Raw genomic sequence first — 18,378 nt, forward strand, 5'->3', positions numbered from 1 at the left:
CAGCAAGGCTGTGGGTCTGATTAGCAGGCCCACAGCCAGAGAAGTCGTAAACCAGTGAAGCAAAAAGCAAAAATCTGGGGTGATCATAGGATTGCAGACCCTACTCTCATACACCTTAAATCAGTTCAACCCTCTTCTTTTCCTTTAAGAAACTCCACATCTTTTTTAAAGGCCCTTCCTATATTCACTCTGCTTCTTGATAAGACATTATTTTCCTTTTTTTGAAGTATAGTGAAATTGATTTTCTTGAAATACGGTTGGCATACCATCAATTCATTACACCGTACTTTATCATTATCCTTACTTAAGCAATGCATTTCATCATTAGGACATGTGCTGTGTTTGCCGGGCATGGTGGTGTGTGCCTGTTGTCCTAGCTACTTGGGAGGCTGAAGCTTGTGGATTGCTTGAGCTCAGGGGTTCTGGGCTGCACTCAGCTGTGTTGATCAGGTGTCCATGCTACGTTGGGTATCAATATGGTGTTCTAGAGGGAGCTCTAGAATTTCAGGTTGTGTAATGAGAGGTGCACCGACCCAGGCTGGAAACAGAGCAGGCCAAAGCTTCCATGCCCATCGTAGCAGGACAGCACCTGAGAGCAGTAGGTGTAACACAGCCTGAGCAAAATAGTGAGACCTAGCCTCTCTTTTTTTGACTCAAATGTGAACGTTTTGATTTTTACAAGATGATAATAAATTATTTTTCCAAAACCAAATCTTTGTTTTTCTTTTGATATTTTTGCAGGAAATACAATGAACATTTGAACTGGGCCGGGCATTCTAGCATAGCAGACAATTCTCCTGAATTGCGACATATTGCAACAACAAGCTAGCAGGTGGAGAGGACTGAAAACTCTGTGCAGCCTAGAATAGATGGCTGTGTGATTTTCTGCAAGGATGACTGAAATGCATTCTTCATTTTAGAGCACCTGTAGGATTAAATTGATCTGTCAAGTACAAAAGTATCCTTAGAAGAGCAACTTTGAAATGCGTTTTCTGGGTCTTCTGCTGCATTCCTACGTCCAGCTCTATTTAATTTTTTGATTAGCCCTCATTCAATTCCATATATGAATGAGAAGGAGAAATAAGAGGGCCCTTCGCTCTTTGGGAGAAACATGAAAAGACTGAGAACTGTGCAACTCCCAAACATTGGAGCCTTCGGCCTTACTCCAGCCAACTCTTGCGGTTTAATACTTTTAAATCTTGATGTTGTTTAACAATCCCAGCAGAAGGGATCAGGTTGACAGGCGCTGCAGTTCTCCAGTATGGGGTTGTCCAGATCATTACTCAATCTACCTTGCATTGGCACAGTATAAAATACGTCATGAAGTCTCCTATGAAAAGGTATACAAATCTGTTTGAATCACTTTTGTTAGTCAGGGGACCCATTCGCTGGAAGGGGCAGGGAGGACAAAAATAACTCATTGGTATATAACACTGAATTAGCAGCTGATTTTGAGTTGGGAGAAGATCGAGTAATCCAACTGGACCTCAATAAATGGTTTCTTAGTATGCAGTAGCCCGCGACCACTTCTAACCCAAAAGCGTAATCTCATCCTTTTGCAGAATCAGGCAAGCTTTCACCTGCTCAAGCTGAACTGACATTGGTCTTCTTGGCCAGCAAGAGTTCCTCTCTTGCAGCTGTTGAGGCTAGAGAACAGAATGACGCATATTCATTCTTTATAATAACTCTTCTAGCCCTCCCACTCCATACCACTTTATAACTTCCACTGTTGCAGATGTCTTCCATCATTGTGACCCTTGCTGCTTTTCTCAACATTGGCTGGCTCGGCATAACAAGAAGGGATGGATGGCTACAGAAGAGCCTGAATTGTGCCTGTAATGTTCTACAGGGAGTCACTGGCAGATAATGAGAAACTCAGCCCTACGTTGGCTCTTCTCTCTCACTTTTTTCTCCTCTCTCCCTCTACCTATCTCTCACTCTCTAAATACTAGTATCTATATTGTATTCACATCCCCTTCACAAACTTTCGGCTCCCTACTTCCTCTCTCCCTTATGTGAGAAGTTGGCCTGATATGCAGTGCTCACTATTCTAGTGATCACTATGTATCAGTCCAAACAACCCTTATTGATGATAGGTTGTAAGTCAACCGTAGACCAGCTATCCTAGTAGCATGGACAAGAGCAGACTCTAGAGGGCGTGTTAAGCCAGCTGTTATACCATCACATATACCCCTTGAACACCAAGTGAAAGGACACCACACAAGTTGTTATGAAAAATAAAAGGATATTTATTTAGAACACAACAGCCCTGGACTCTTTATGAGGACAGGGCGCTAAGCACAATACAAAGCTCTTATGAAAATACTGAAAGTCGCACGATTTACACAAATGCCCGAGGGGCACGAAAAACCATATACTCTAAAAGTGGAATGCGAAATACTAGCAGGTAAGTACTACTCTAATAGGCTTTAGGATCGCTAGGACTGGACTACTGAACCTTCAGATTACTAGCAGGAGGCCTTGGGAGATCGGGTGCAGAGTGTGCACTCTCACGCGGGATGCCGGACAAAGTCTATGGATGCTAGATTTCGTAAAGTTAGTGTTATCGGACGAATCCGACTTGGTAGAGCTGAAACGAAAAAGAATCTGGACTTTTGGATAGTTAAGCTATGCTGGAGCACCGAAATGCTGAGGTTACCTAGCCCAGGCGCTGCGGCTGCATAGGTCTGAAAAGACGTCGGGAATCCTCGTTGCAGTCTATGGAGCCTGAAAGAAGAAGTTGTTGGCAGGCGACCAGTGATGAAGTTCGATGGGATCCAAGCCTGGATCGGTGATGGAGGATACCTGTAAGCAGAGGGGACCAAGTTCTGAATTACTAGCCAGTGATTAGGTGGGCACCAGGATGGCACCGGACGAAGTCACCTCGACCAGGTGAGTGGGCGACGCTGGGCTCTGCAGTCTCTCTGACCAGGATGCGTTGTCGGCGACCAGGATGGAGGTGCGAGCTGTCCCATGAAGATATCTGCTGTCGACGTCGTTGGACCCAGGATTGGGGCAACAAGTCTTGGCAAATGCAAGCCCATGTGGTGGACTCAAAATGGCGTCTGGAGTGGACCAGGAGGGTCCGGGGTGCTCCTCTGTTGGAGGGGAGCAAGGGCCAGTCTGGAGCAACCAGACCAGCGGTGTTGTCATCGTGGTGCGTCGTCAGGAGGGCCACAAGCCAGCAGGCAAGTAGCCGGACAACGCGGTGGGCAGCAAAGAGCAGAAGGGCCCCACGCAGATCTGGTGGATGCTGGGGGGCTGAACTTCGGTGCTGGAGCTGCTCAGGGTTAGGGCTTCTCAAACCCCAAAGCACTCACTCGAGGATCCCTCGGCGGTTGTGCTGGGCAAGCGTCGTGCAGTCCTGATGATGGCTGGTCCCTCGAGGTCTCGTCACACCCACGAATCTAAGCTGGGCTGATGATGCAGGTAGAGGTCAGAGGTGCAAGGGAAGCCGGGTCTCGTTGAGCTGGGCAGTCTTGATCCGGAGGAAAGACTTACAGCAAACCACGATGCGCTTGGGTGGTGCCTGCTGTGCAGGGTAGCTACTCCTTAGCCACAAGGGAGAGTCTTCTGAAAGGTTCAAGAGTTCTTTCGTGGAAAGTCATCAAGATTCGGAATTATCTAATTTGGGAAGGGGGCCCGCTCCTATCTTTATACTAAGGAAAGGGGCTGGCCCGCGACTAGGTCCTGCCTATGAGTGGGACCAGGAAGGGGGGTGGTTACACCCCTCTCCCATGCTGGACTTTCCCCAGCTCAGGGGCTGGTGTGCCCCTGAAACTGGTTCTACCCGGCAGATGCATAGTGAGCACCGGGGTGCCACTTGCAGTCACCTTCCTATTCAGCCCTGCCTACCCAGGATACACAAAACCCTGTCTGGGATGGGGCTAGCACCGCCCCTGACAGGAAACCCTTTGTCCAAGCTCTCCTCGCTGGAAGGACTCCCAGCAGCAGGAGGTCAGACTTGTGTCTGTGGTGGCAGCATCCATTTTGTGATGCTGAGGCTCGAGTTAACTTTAACCGGGGTTCACAGTTACATACATGTCGTGTCCCTCTAGAAGGGTGGAATGCTAACCCCGTCGCCAGAATTGGCGAGGGGTTAGTATTCCAATTCGTATGACACCTTACTCGACATGTTTTGATAAAGCGATACCAGAGTTGGCATATAACCGCGAGGATTATAATGCATTTAAGAGTGTATGGTACGCGTTATCATGGAACAGCTTTTAGGACTTGGTTCCGCAAGCTGTAAACGGGCTCAGTTCATGCCAGAGCACCATCTCACATGATTCCAAGCACTCTGCCTTCAGGATTGTCAAGGCCTGCCATAGGAGTGACTGATAGGAATCTATGTGTCCATTTTAGGGTTAGATATAGGTATACTATATCTAAAGCAAAGGGTGATTACACCACCTTGCCCCAGCTGTCGTGCAGCCAGTTGTGTCAGATTTAGATGGCCAGCCAGGGGTGGCATAATACATGCTGCAGTCCCTGGTAGGCCCTGGGTACACCTATGCCCTGAGTTACAGGGTCTGATAAGGTGGCCCAGTACCAATTGGTAAATGCACCTAAGGTACACGTGTCAATTTAGTGAGAGAACAGCAAGGCTGTGGGTCTGATTAGCAGGCCCACAGCCAGAGAAGTCGTAAACCAGTGAAGCAAAAAGCAAAAATCTGGGGTGATCATAGGATTGCAGACCCTACTCTCATACACCTTAAATCAGTTCAACCCTCTTCTTTTCCTTTAAGAAACTCCACATCTTTTTTAAAGGCCCTTCCTATATTCACTCTGCTTCTTGATAAGACATTATTTTCCTTTTTTTGAAGTATAGTGAAATTGATTTTCTTGAAATACGGTTGGCATACCATCAATTCATTACACCGTACTTTATCATTATCCTTACTTAAGCAATGCATTTCATCATTAGGACATGTGCTGTGTTTGCCGGGCATGGTGGTGTGTGCCTGTTGTCCTAGCTACTTGGGAGGCTGAAGCTTGTGGATTGCTTGAGCTCAGGGGTTCTGGGCTGCACTCAGCTGTGTTGATCAGGTGTCCATGCTACGTTGGGTATCAATATGGTGTTCTAGAGGGAGCTCTAGAATTTCAGGTTGTGTAATGAGAGGTGCACCGACCCAGGCTGGAAACAGAGCAGGCCAAAGCTTCCATGCCCATCGTAGCAGGACAGCACCTGAGAGCAGTAGGTGTAACACAGCCTGAGCAAAATAGTGAGACCTAGCCTCTCTTTTTTTGACTCAAATGTGAACGTTTTGATTTTTACAAGATGATAATAAATTATTTTTCCAAAACCAAATCTTTGTTTTTCTTTTGATATTTTTGCAGGAAATACAATGAACATTTGAACTGGGCCGGGCATTCTAGCATAGCAGACAATTCTCCTGAATTGCGACATATTGCAACAACAAGCTAGCAGGTGGAGAGGACTGAAAACTCTGTGCAGCCTAGAATAGATGGCTGTGTGATTTTCTGCAAGGATGACTGAAATGCATTCTTCATTTTAGAGCACCTGTAGGATTAAATTGATCTGTCAAGTACAAAAGTATCCTTAGAAGAGCAACTTTGAAATGCGTTTTCTGGGTCTTCTGCTGCATTCCTACGTCCAGCTCTATTTAATTTTTTGATTAGCCCTCATTCAATTCCATATATGAATGAGAAGGAGAAATAAGAGGGCCCTTCGCTCTTTGGGAGAAACATGAAAAGACTGAGAACTGTGCAACTCCCAAACATTGGAGCCTTCGGCCTTACTCCAGCCAACTCTTGCGGTTTAATACTTTTAAATCTTGATGTTGTTTAACAATCCCAGCAGAAGGGATCAGGTTGACAGGCGCTGCAGTTCTCCAGTATGGGGTTGTCCAGATCATTACTCAATCTACCTTGCATTGGCACAGTATAAAATACGTCATGAAGTCTCCTATGAAAAGGTATACAAATCTGTTTGAATCACTTTTGTTAGTCAGGGGACCCATTCGCTGGAAGGGGCAGGGAGGACAAAAATAACTCATTGGTATATAACACTGAATTAGCAGCTGATTTTGAGTTGGGAGAAGATCGAGTAATCCAACTGGACCTCAATAAACGGTTTCGTAGTATGCAGTAGCCCGCGACCACTTCTAACCCAAAAGCGTAATCTCATCCTTTTGCAGAATCAGGCAAGCTTTCACCTGCTCAAGCTGAACTGACATTGGTCTTCTTGGCCAGCAAGAGTTCCTCTCTTGCAGCTGTTGAGGCTAGAGAACAGAATGACGCATATTCATTCTTTATAATAACTCTTCTAGCCCTCCCACTCCATACCACTTTATAACTTCCACTGTTGCAGATGTCTTCCATCATTGTGACCCTTGCTGCTTTTCTCAACATTGGCTGGCTCGGCATAACAAGAAGGGATGGATGGCTACAGAAGAGCCTGAATTGTGCCTGTAATGTTCTACAGGGAGTCACTGGCAGATAATGAGAAACTCAGCCCTACGTTGGCTCTTCTCTCTCACTTTTTTCTCCTCTCTCCCTCTACCTATCTCTCACTCTCTAAATACTAGTATCTATATTGTATTCACATCCCCTTCACAAACTTTCGGCTCCCTACTTCCTCTCTCCCTTATGTGAGAAGTTGGCCTGATATGCAGTGCTCACTATTCTAGTGATCACTATGTATCAGTCCAAACAACCCTTATTGATGATAGGTTGTAAGTCAACCGTAGACCAGCTATCCTAGTAGCATGGACAAGAGCAGACTCTAGAGGACGTGTTAAGCCAGCTGTTATACCATCACATATACCCCTTGAACACCAAGTGAAAGGACACCACACAAGTTGTTATGAAAAATAAAAGGATATTTATTTAGAACACAACAGCCCTGGACTCTTTATGAGGACAGGGCGCTAAGCACAATACAAAGCTCTTATGAAAATACTGAAAGTCGCACGATTTACACAAATGCCCGAGGGGCACGAAAAACCATATACTCTAAAAGTGGAATGCGAAATTACTAGCAGGTAAGTACTACTCTAATAGGCTTTAGGATCGCTAGGACTGGACTACTGAACCTTCAGATTACTAGCAGGAGGCCTAGGGAGATCGGGTGCAGAGTGTGCACTCTCACGCGGGATGCCGGACAAAGTCTATGGATGCTAGATTTCGTAAAGTTAGTGTTATCTGACGAATCCGACTAGGTAGAGCTGAAACGAAAAAGAATCTGGACTTTTGGATAGTTAAGCTATGCTGGAGCACCGAAATGCTGAGGTTACCTAGCCCAGGCGCTGCGGCTGCATAGGTCTGAAAAGACGTCGGGAATCCTCGTTGCAGTCTATGGAGCCTGAAAGAAGAAGTTGTTGGCAGGCGACCAGTAATGAAGTTCGATGGGATCCAAGCCTGGATCGGTGATGGAGGATACCTGTAAGCAGAGGGGACCAAGTTCTGAATCACTAGCCAGTGATTAGGTGGGCACCAGGATGGCACCGGACGAAGTCACGTCGACCAGGCGAGTGGGCGACGCTGGGCTCTGCAGTCTCTCTGACCAGGAGGCGTTGTCGGCGACCAGGATGGAGGTGCGAGCTGTCCCATGAAGATATCTGCTGTCGACGTCGTTGGACCCAGGATTGGGGCAACAAGTCTTGGCAAATGCAAGCCCATCTGGTGGACTCAAAATGGCGTCTGGAGTGGACCAGGAGGGTCCGGGGTGCTCCTCTGTTGGAGGGGAGCAAGGGCCAGTCTGGAGCAACCAGACCAGCGGTGTTGTCGTCGTGGTGCGTCGTCAGGAGGGCCACAAGCCAGCAGGCAAGTAGCCGGACAACGCGGTGGGCAGCAAAGAGCAGAAGGGCCCCACGCAGATCTGGTGGATGCTGGGGGGCTGAACTTCGGTGCTGGAGCTGCTCAGGGTTAGGGCTTCTCAAACCCCAAAGCACTTACTCGAGGATCCCTCGGCGGTTGTGCTGGGCAAGCGTCGTGCAGTCCTGATGACGGCTGGTCCCTCGAGGTCTCGTCACACCCACGAATCTAAGCTGGGCTGATGATGCAGGTAGAGGTCAGAGGTGCAAGGGAAGCCGGGTCTGGTTGAGCTGGGCAGTCTTGATCCGGAGGAAAGACTTACAGCAAACCACGATGCGCTTGGGTGGTGCCTGCTGTGCAGGGTGGCTACTCCTTAGCCACAAGGGAGAGTCTTCTGAAAGGTTCAAGAGTTCTTTCGTGGAAAGTCATCAAGATTCGGAATTATCTAATTTGGGAAGGGGGCCCGCTCCTATCTTTATACTAAGGAAAGGGGCTGGCCCGCGACTAGGTCCTGCCTATGAGTGGGACCTGGAAGGGGGGTGGTTACACCCCTCTCCCATGCCGGACTTTCCCCAGCTCAGGGGCTGGTGTGCCCCTGAAACTGGTTCTACCCGGCAGATGCATAGTGAGCACCGGGGTGCCACTTGCAGTCACCTTCCTATTCAGCCCTGCCTACCCAGGATACACAAAACCCTGTCTGGGATGGGGCTAGCACCGCCCCTGACAGGAAACCCTTTGTCCAAGCTCTCCTCGCTGGAAGGACTCCCAGCAGCAGGAGGTCAGACTTGTGTCTGTGGTGGCAGCATCCATTTTGTGATGCTGAGGCTCGAGTTAACTTTAACCGGGGTTCACAGTTACATACATGTCGTGTCCCTCTAGAAGGGTGGAATGCTAACCCCGTCGCCAGAATTGGCGAGGGGTTAGTATTCCAATTCGTATGACACCTTACTCGACATGTTTTGATAAAGCGATACCAGAGTTGGCATATAACCGCGAGGATTATAATGCACTTAAGAGTGTATGGTACGCGTTATCATGGAACAGCTTTTAGGACTTGGTTCCGCAAGCTGTAAACGGGCTCAGTTCATGCCAGAGCACCATCTCACATGATTCCAAGCACTCTGCCTTCAGGATTGTCAAGGCCTGCCATAGGAGTGACTGATAGGAATCTATGTGTCCATTTTAGGGTTAGATATAGGTATACTATATCTAAAGCAAAGGGTGATTACACCACCTTGCCCCAGCTGTCGTGCAGCCAGTTGTGTCAGATTTAGATGGCCAGCCAGGGGTGGCATAATACATGCTGCAGCCCCTGGTAGGCCCTGGGTACACCTATGCCCTGAGTTACAGGGTCTGATAAGGTGGCCCAGTACCAATTGGTAAATGCACCTAAGGTACACGTGTCAATTTAGTGAGAGAACAGCAAGGCTGTGGGTCTGATTAGCAGGCCCACAGCCAAAGAAGTCGTAAACCAGTGAAGCAAAAAGCAAAAATCTGGGGTGATCATAGGATTGCAGACCCTACTCTCATACACCTTAAATCAGTTCAACCCTCTTCTTTTCCTTTAAGAAACTCCACATCTTTTTTAAAGGCCCTTCCTATATTCACTCTGCTTCTTGATAAGACATTATTTTCCTTTTTTTGAAGTATAGTGAAATTGATTTTCTTGAAATACGGTTGGCATACCATCAATTCATTACACCGTACTTTATCATTATCCTTACTTAAGCAATGCATTTCATCATTAGGACATGTGCTGTGTTTGCCGGGCATGGTGGTGTGTGCCTGTTGTCCTAGCTACTTGGGAGGCTGAAGCTTGTGGATTGCTTGAGCTCAGGGGTTCTGGGCTGCACTCAGCTGTGTTGATCAGGTGTCCATGCTACGTTGGGTATCAATATGGTGTTCTAGAGGGAGCTCTAGAATTTCAGGTTGTGTAATGAGAGGTGCACCGACCCAGGCTGGAAACAGAGCAGGCCAAAGCTTCCATGCCCATCGTAGCAGGACAGCACCTGAGAGCAGTAGGTGTAACACAGCCTGAGCAAAATAGTGAGACCTAGCCTCTCTTTTTTTGACTCAAATGTGAACGTTTTGATTTTTACAAGATGATAATAAATTATTTTTCCAAAACCAAATCTTTGTTTTTCTTTTGATATTTTTGCAGGAAATACAATGAACATTTGAACTGGGCCGGGCATTCTAGCATAGCAGACAATTCTCCTGAATTGCGACATATTGCAACAACAAGCTAGCAGGTGGAGAGGACTGAAAACTCTGTGCAGCCTAGAATAGATGGCTGTGTGATTTTCTGCAAGGATGACTGAAATGCATTCTTCATTTTAGAGCACCTGTAGGATTAAATTGATCTGTCAAGTACAAAAGTATCCTTAGAAGAGCAACTTTGAAATGCGTTTTCTGGGTCTTCTGCTGCATTCCTACGTCCAGCTCTATTTAATTTTTTGATTAGCCCTCATTCAATTCCATATATGAATGAGAAGGAGAAATAAGAGGGCCCTTCGCTCTTTGGGAGAAACATGAAAAGACTGAGAACTGTGCAACTCCCAAACATTGGAGCCTTCGGCCTTACTCCAGCCAACTCTTGCGGTTTAATACTTTTAAATCTTGATGTTGTTTAACAATCCCAGCAGAAGGGATCAGGTTGACAGGCGCTGCAGTTCTCCAGTATGGGGTTGTCCAGATCATTACTCAATCTACCTTGCATTGGCACAGTATAAAATACGTCATGAAGTCTCCTATGAAAAGGTATACAAATCTGTTTGAATCACTTTTGTTAGTCAGGGGACCCATTCGCTGGAAGGGGCAGGGAGGACAAAAATAACTCATTGGTATATAACACTGAATTAGCAGCTGATTTTGAGTTGGGAGAAGATCGAGTAATCCAACTGGACCTCAATAAATGGTTTCTTAGTATGCAGTAGCCCGCGACCACTTCTAACCCAAAAGCGTAATCTCATCCTTTTGCAGAATCAGGCAAGCTTTCACCTGCTCAAGCTGAACTGACATTGGTCTTCTTGGCCAGCAAGAGTTCCTCTCTTGCAGCTGTTGAGGCTAGAGAACAGAATGACGCATATTCATTCTTTATAATAACTCTTCTAGCCCTCCCACTCCATACCACTTTATAACTTCCACTGTTGCAGATGTCTTCCATCATTGTGACCCTTGCTGCTTTTCTCAACATTGGCTGGCTCGGCATAACAAGAAGGGATGGATGGCTACAGAAGAGCCTGAATTGTGCCTGTAATGTTCTACAGGGAGTCACTGGCAGATAATGAGAAACTCAGCCCTACGTTGGCTCTTCTCTCTCACTTTTTTCTCCTCTCTCCCTCTACCTATCTCTCACTCTCTAAATACTAGTATCTATATTGTATTCACATCCCCTTCACAAACTTTCGGCTCCCTACTTCCTCTCTCCCTTATGTGAGAAGTTGGCCTGATATGCAGTGCTCACTATTCTAGTGATCACTATGTATCAGTCCAAACAACCCTTATTGATGATAGGTTGTAAGTCAACCGTAGACCAGCTATCCTAGTAGCATGGACAAGAGCAGACTCTAGAGGGCGTGTTAAGCCAGCTGTTATACCATCACATATACCCCTTGAACACCAAGTGAAAGGACACCACACAAGTTGTTATGAAAAATAAAAGGATATTTATTTAGAACACAACAGCCCTGGACTCTTTATGAGGACAGGGCGCTAAGCACAATACAAAGCTCTTATGAAAATACTGAAAGTCGCACGATTTACACAAATGCCCGAGGGGCACGAAAAACCATATACTCTAAAAGTGGAATGCGAAATACTAGCAGGTAAGTACTACGCTAATAGGCTTTAGGATCGCTAGGACTGGACTACTGAACCTTCAGATTACTAGCAGGAGGCCTTGGGAGATCGGGTGCAGAGTGTGCACTCTCACGCGGGATGCCGGACAAAGTCTATGGATGCTAGATTTCGTAAAGTTAGTGTTATCGGACGAATCCGACTTGGTAGAGCTGAAACGAAAAAGAATCTGGACTTTTGGATAGTTAAGCTATGCTGGAGCACCGAAATGCTGAGGTTACCTAGCCCAGGCGCTGCGGCTGCATAGGTCTGAAAAGACGTCGGGAATCCTCGTTGCAGTCTATGGAGCCTGAAAGAAGAAGTTGTTGGCAGGCGACCAGTGATGAAGTTCGATGGGATCCAAGCCTGGATCGGTGATGGAGGATACCTGTAAGCAGAGGGGACCAAGTTCTGAATTACTAGCCAGTGATTAGGTGGGCACCAGGATGGCACCGGACGAAGTCACCTCGACCAGGTGAGTGGGCGACGCTGGGCTCTGCAGTCTCTCTGACCAGGATGCGTTGTCGGCGACCAGGATGGAGGTGCGAGCTGTCCCATGAAGATATCTGCTGTCGACGTCGTTGGACCCAGGATTGGGGCAACAAGTCTTGGCAAATGCAAGCCCATGTGGTGGACTCAAAATGGCGTCTGGAGTGGACCAGGAGGGTCCGGGGTGCTCCTCTGTTGGAGGGGAGCAAGGGCCAGTCTGGAGCAACCAGACCAGCGGTGTTGTCATCGTGGTGCGTCGTCAGGAGGGCCACAAGCCAGCAGGCAAGTAGCCGGACAACGCGGTGGGCAGCAAAGAGCAGAAGGGCCCCACGCAGATCTGGTGGATGCTGGGGGGCTGAACTTCGGTGCTGGAGCTGCTCAGGGTTAGGGCTTCTCAAACCCCAAAGCACTCACTCGAGGATCCCTCGGCGGTTGTGCTGGGCAAGCGTCGTGCAGTCCTGATGATGGCTGGTCCCTCGAGGTCTCGTCACACCCACGAATCTAAGCTGGGCTGATGATGCAGGTAGAGGTCAGAGGTGCAAGGGAAGCCGGGTCTCGTTGAGCTGGGCAGTCTTGATCCGGAGGAAAGACTTACAGCAAACCACGATGCGCTTGGGTGGTGCCTGCTGTGCAGGGTAGCTACTCCTTAGCCACAAGGGAGAGTCTTCTGAAAGGTTCAAGAGTTCTTTCGTGGAAAGTCATCAAGATTCGGAATTATCTAATTTGGGAAGGGGGCCCGCTCCTATCTTTATACTAAGGAAAGGGGCTGGCCCGCGACTAGGTCCTGCCTATGAGTGGGACCAGGAAGGGGGGTGGTTACACCCCTCTCCCATGCTGGACTTTCCCCAGCTCAGGGGCTGGTGTGCCCCTGAAACTGGTTCTACCCGGCAGATGCATAGTGAGCACCGGGGTGCCACTTGCAGTCACCTTCCTATTCAGCCCTGCCTACCCAGGATACACAAAACCCTGTCTGGGATGGGGCTAGCACCGCCCCTGACAGGAAACCCTTTGTCCAAGCTCTCCTCGCTGGAAGGACTCCCAGCAGCAGGAGGTCAGACTTGTGTCTGTGGTGGCAGCATCCATTTTGTGATGCTGAGGCTCGAGTTAACTTTAACCGGGGTTCACAGTTACATACATGTCGTGTCCCTCTAGAAGGGTGGAATGCTAACCCCGTCGCCAGAATTGGCGAGGGGTTAGTATTCCAATTCGTATGACACCTTACTCGACATGTTTTGATAAAGCGATACCAGAGTTGGCATATAACCGCGAGGATTATAATGCATTTAAGAGTGTATGGTACGCGTTATCATGGAACAGCTTTTAGGACTTGGTTCCGCAAGCTGTAAACGGGCTCAGTTCATGCCAGAGCACCATCTCACATGATTCCAAGCACTCTGCCTTCAGGATTGTCAAGGCCTGCCATAGGAGTGACTGATAGGAATCTATGTGTCCATTTTAGGGTTAGATATAGGTATACTATATCTAAAGCAAAGGGTGATTACACCACCTTGCCCCAGCTGTCGTGCAGCCAGTTGTGTCAGATTTAGATGGCCAGCCAGGGGTGGCATAATACATGCTGCAGTCCCTGGTAGGCCCTGGGTACACCTATGCCCTGAGTTACAGGGTCTGATAAGGTGGCCCAGTACCAATTGGTAAATGCACCTAAGGTACACGTGTCAATTTAGTGAGAGAACAGCAAGGCTGTGGGTCTGATTAGCAGGCCCACAGCCAGAGAAGTCGTAAACCAGTGAAGCAAAAAGCAAAAATCTGGGGTGATCATAGGATTGCAGACCCTACTCTCATACACCTTAAATCAGTTCAACCCTCTTCTTTTCCTTTAAGAAACTCCACATCTTTTTTAAAGGCCCTTCCTATATTCACTCTGCTTCTTGATAAGACATTATTTTCCTTTTTTTGAAGTATAGTGAAATTGATTTTCTTGAAATACGGTTGGCATACCATCAATTCATTACACCGTACTTTATCATTATCCTTACTTAAGCAATGCATTTCATCATTAGGACATGTGCTGTGTTTGCCGGGCATGGTGGCATGTGCCTGTTGTCCTAGCTACTTGGGCGGCTGAGGCTTGTGGATTGCTTGAGCTCAGTGGTTCTAGGCTGCACTCAGCTGTGTTGATCAGGTGTCCATGCTACATTGGGTATCAATATGGTGTTCTAGAGGGAGCTCTAGAATTTCAGGTTGTGTAATGAGAGGTGCACCGACCCAGGCTGGAAACAGAGCAGGCCAAAGCTTCCATGCAAATCGGTAGCAGAACAGCACCTGAGAGCAGTAGGTGTAACACAGCCTGAGCAAAATAGTGAGACCTAGCCTCTCTTTTTTTGACTCAAATGTGAACGTTTTGATTTTTACAAGATGATAATAAATTATTTTTCCAAAACCAAATCTTTGTTTTTCTTTTGATATTTTTGCAGGAAATACAATGAACATTTGAACTGGGCCGGGCATTCTAGCATAGCAGACAATTCTCCTGAATTGCGACATATTGCAACAACAAGCTAGCAGGTGGAGAGGACTGAAAACTCTGTGCAGCCTGGAATAGATGGCTGTGTGATTTTCTGCAAGGATGACTGAAATGCATTCTTCATTTTAGAGCACCTGTAGGATTACATTGATCTGTCAAGTACAAAAGTATCCTTAGAAGAGCAACTTTGAAATGCGTTTTCTGGGTCTTCTGCTGCATTCCTACGTCCAGCTCTAATTCATTTTTTGATTAGCCCTCATTCAATTCCATATATGAATGAGAAGAAGAAATAAGAGGGCCCTTCGCTCTTTGAGAGAAACATGAAAAGACTGAGAACTGTGCAACTCCCAAACATTGGAGCCTTCTGCCTTACTCCAGCCAACTCTTGCGGTTTAATACTTTTAAATCTTGATGTTGTTTAACAATCCCAGCAGAAGGGATCAGGTTGACAGGCGCTGCAGTTCTACAGTATGGGGCTGTCCAGATCATTACTCAATCTACCTTGCAATGGCAGAGTATAAAATACGTCATGAAGTCTCCTATGAAAAGGTATACAAATCTGTTTGAATCACTTTTGTTAGTCAGCGGGACCCATTCGCTGGAAGGGGCAGGGAGGACAAAAATAGCTCATTAGTATAGAACACTGAATTAGCAGATGATTTTGAGGTGGGAGAAGATCGAGTAATCCAACTGGACCTCAATAAACGGTTTCTTAGTATGCAGTAGCCCGCGACCACCTCTAACCCAAAAGCGTAATCTCATCCTTTTGCAGAATCAGGCAAGCTTTCACCTGCTCAAGCTGAACTGACATTGGTCTTCTGGGCCAGCAAGAGTTCCTCTCTTGAAGCTGTTGAGGCTAGAGAACAGAATGACGCGTATTCATTCTTTATAATAACTCTTCTAGCCCTCCCACTCCATACCACTTTATAACTTCCATTGTTGCAGATGTCTTCCATCATTGTGACCCTTGCTGCTTTTCTCAACATTGGCTGGCTCGGCATAACAAGAAGGGATGGATGGCTACAGAAGAGCCTGAATTGTGCCTGTAGGGTTCTACAGGGAGTCACTGGCAGATAAAGAGAAACTCAGCCCTAAGTTGGCTCTTCTCTCTCACTTTCTTTCTCCTCTGTCCCTCTACCTATCTCTCACTCTCTAAATACTATTATCTATATTATATTTACATCCCCTTCACAAACTTTCTGACCCTACTTCCTCTCTCCCTTAAATCAGTTCAGCCCTCTTCTTTTCCTTTAGGAAACTCCACATCTTTTTTAAAGGACCTTTCCATATTCACACTGCTTCTTGATAAGACATTATTTTCCTTTCTTTGAAGGATAGTGAAATTGATTTTCTTGAAACATGGTTGGCATACCATCAATCCATTACACCGTACTTTATCATTATCCTTACTTAAGCAATGCATTTCATCATTAGGACATGTGCTGTGTTTGCCGGGCATGGTGGCGTGTGCCTGTTGTCCTAGCTTCTTTGGAGGCTGAGGCTTGTGGATTGCTTGAGCTCAAGGGTTCTGGGCTGCACTTGGCTGTGTTGATCAGGTGTCCATGCTACGCTGGGTATCAATATGGTGTTCTAGAGGGAGCTCTAGAATTTCAGGTTGTGTAATGAGAGGTGCACCGACCCAGGCTGAAAACAGAGCAGGCCAAAGCTTCCATGCCCATCGGTAGCAGGACAGCACCTGTGAGCAGTAGGTGTAACACAGCCTGAGCAAAATAGTGAGACCTAGCCTCTCTTTTTTGGACTCAAATGTGAACGTTTTGATTTTTACAGGATGGTAATGAATTATTTTTCCAAAACCAAATCTTTGTTTTTCTTTTGATATTTTGGCAGGAAATACAATGAACATTTGAACTGGGCGGGCATTCTAGCATAGCAGACAATTCTCCAGAATTGCGACATATTGCAACATCAAGCTAGCAGGTGGAGAGGACTGAAAACTCTGTGCAGCCTAGAATAGATGGCTGTGTGATTTTCTGTAGGATGACTGAAATGCATTCTTCATTTTAGAGCACCTGTAGGATTAAATTGATCTGTCAAGTACAAAAGTATCCTTAGAAGAGCAACTTTGAAATGTGTTTGCTGGGTCTTCTGCTGCATTCCTACGTCCAGCTCTAATTCATTTTTTGATTAGCTCTCATTCAATTCCATATATGAATAAGAAGGAGAAATATGAGGGCCCTTCGCTCTTTGAGAGAAACATGAAAAGACTGAGAACTGTGCAACTCCCAAACATTGGAGCCTTTGGCCTTACTCTAGCCAACTCTTGCGGTTTAATACTTTTAAATCTTGATGTTGCTTAACAATCCCAGCAGAAGGGATCAGGTTGACAGGCGCTACAGTTCTCCAGTATGGGGCTGTCCAGATCATTACTCAATCTACCTTGCATTGGCACAGTATAAAATACGGCATGAAGTCTCCTATGAAAGGGCGCTAGAGGGCGCACGAGCTGAATGGCCGCACCTTAGTGAGGCTCCGGCTGCCTGGCATTTTTTTCCTGATTTAATCCGTTCAAATCTGCGCCAACCCACCTGAAAAGCGCCTGAGGGGGAGATATGGTGCTGCTGCCCACTCTGTCCGAGTTTGGGGGCCCTACGACCTGCGGTTGCTGAGATAGAGCGAGCTGCAGCTGCAGCGGAGGCGCGCTCTGGTTGGGACCTCACTGACGGCGGCCTTGGAATTCACGCGATGCCCCGGATCGCCACGTGGTGTGTAGGCCGTGTGCTGGCAGACGCGCCGGAACTGGACGCAACGGCAATCACTGGCGGATATCGAGGAACCACCGGCAAGCCACACGGAGCGGAAAACGGGTTGGTGCCCTGAGGCGGCTTTTGACCTACGGCAGTACCGGACTTGTTGGCGGGGCACCGGAACACCGCTGCCACCTTGTACCGCCTGCACGCCAAGCCTCCCTGTGCTGCTCAGTTCCACGGCGCAAATCCAGAGCCCACTTTTCACCGCTATCTATCACGGCTGTGCCGGCATGGGGAAACCGGACAACCGGCAGCCCAAGCTACAATTTGAGCCTGCGGCGCACAAGAAGACGACCAGGCAGACGGGGGATGTCGCTCAGCCGAGAAGTTCGGCAGCGGAGGTGTCCCCCATGGTCCCGGATATTGCCACGATGCTGCAGGAGATGCAACAGGGCTTTGCCACGGTGGTGGACAAGGTGGACAGGCTGTCCGCCAGAATGGACGGCATCGTCCAGAAAATGGACATGCATGAGGAGCGCTTAACATCGAATCTCCGAGACCGAGGATGCCACGACGTCGCAGGCTTCAAGGCTTTCCCACATGGATAATGTGCTCAGGGTGATAGCCGCCAAAAATGAGGAGTTAGAAGCGAGGAGCAGGCGGAACAACATACGGGTCACGGGCATTCCGGAGTCGACCAACACGGGGAGAATGGAGCTTTACATCGAAAAACTTCTCACAGCCACGGTTGGCGAGGAGGCCCTCTCGAAACAATTCATTGTGCAACGGGCCCATCGTTCACTTGGGCCCCAACCCCAGCCTGGTGCCCCGCCGAGACCCATCATTGCGTGCCTGCTCAACTACCGAGACCGTGATGCGGCGTTGCGAGCGGCCAGGGCGAATCAAAACCTTGCCTATGAAGGAGTGTCTTTCTCAATCTACCCTGATTTTACCCCGGTGGTCCAAGAGCAACAACGGAAATTCCTGGCTGTAAAGAGGAAGCTAAGAGGCCTGAATATTGACTACGCGCTTTTGTACCCTGCCAAGCTGCGGGTGACCCACCAGGGCACGCAACACTTC

The 18,378-nt window shown here is 47.7% G+C and overlaps 5 non-coding genes across 5 annotated transcripts; all 5 read left to right on the forward strand.

Moving 5' to 3' along the window:
* The first annotated feature begins 344 nt into the window (after positions 1–344).
* On the forward strand, positions 345–643 carry LOC147663171 (signal recognition particle RNA). The gene has a single exon (XR_015305415.1).
* Positions 644–4,943: 4,300 nt separating this feature from the next.
* LOC147663172 (signal recognition particle RNA) lies at positions 4,944–5,242 on the forward strand. Its single transcript, XR_015305416.1, has one exon.
* A 4,301-nt stretch (positions 5,243–9,543) lies between these two features.
* On the forward strand, positions 9,544–9,842 carry LOC147663173 (signal recognition particle RNA). The gene has a single exon (XR_015305417.1).
* Positions 9,843–14,142: 4,300 nt separating this feature from the next.
* On the forward strand, positions 14,143–14,442 carry LOC147663174 (signal recognition particle RNA). Its single transcript, XR_015305418.1, has one exon.
* Positions 14,443–16,040: 1,598 nt separating this feature from the next.
* Positions 16,041–16,340, forward strand: LOC147663175 (signal recognition particle RNA). Its single transcript, XR_015305414.1, has one exon.
* The last annotated feature ends 2,038 nt before the right edge of the window (positions 16,341–18,378 follow it).

Source organism: Lissotriton vulgaris, unplaced genomic scaffold, assembly GCF_964263255.1.
Source record: "Lissotriton vulgaris unplaced genomic scaffold, aLisVul1.2 SCAFFOLD_14070, whole genome shotgun sequence".
Classification (NCBI taxonomy): domain Eukaryota; kingdom Metazoa; phylum Chordata; class Amphibia; order Caudata; family Salamandridae; genus Lissotriton; species Lissotriton vulgaris.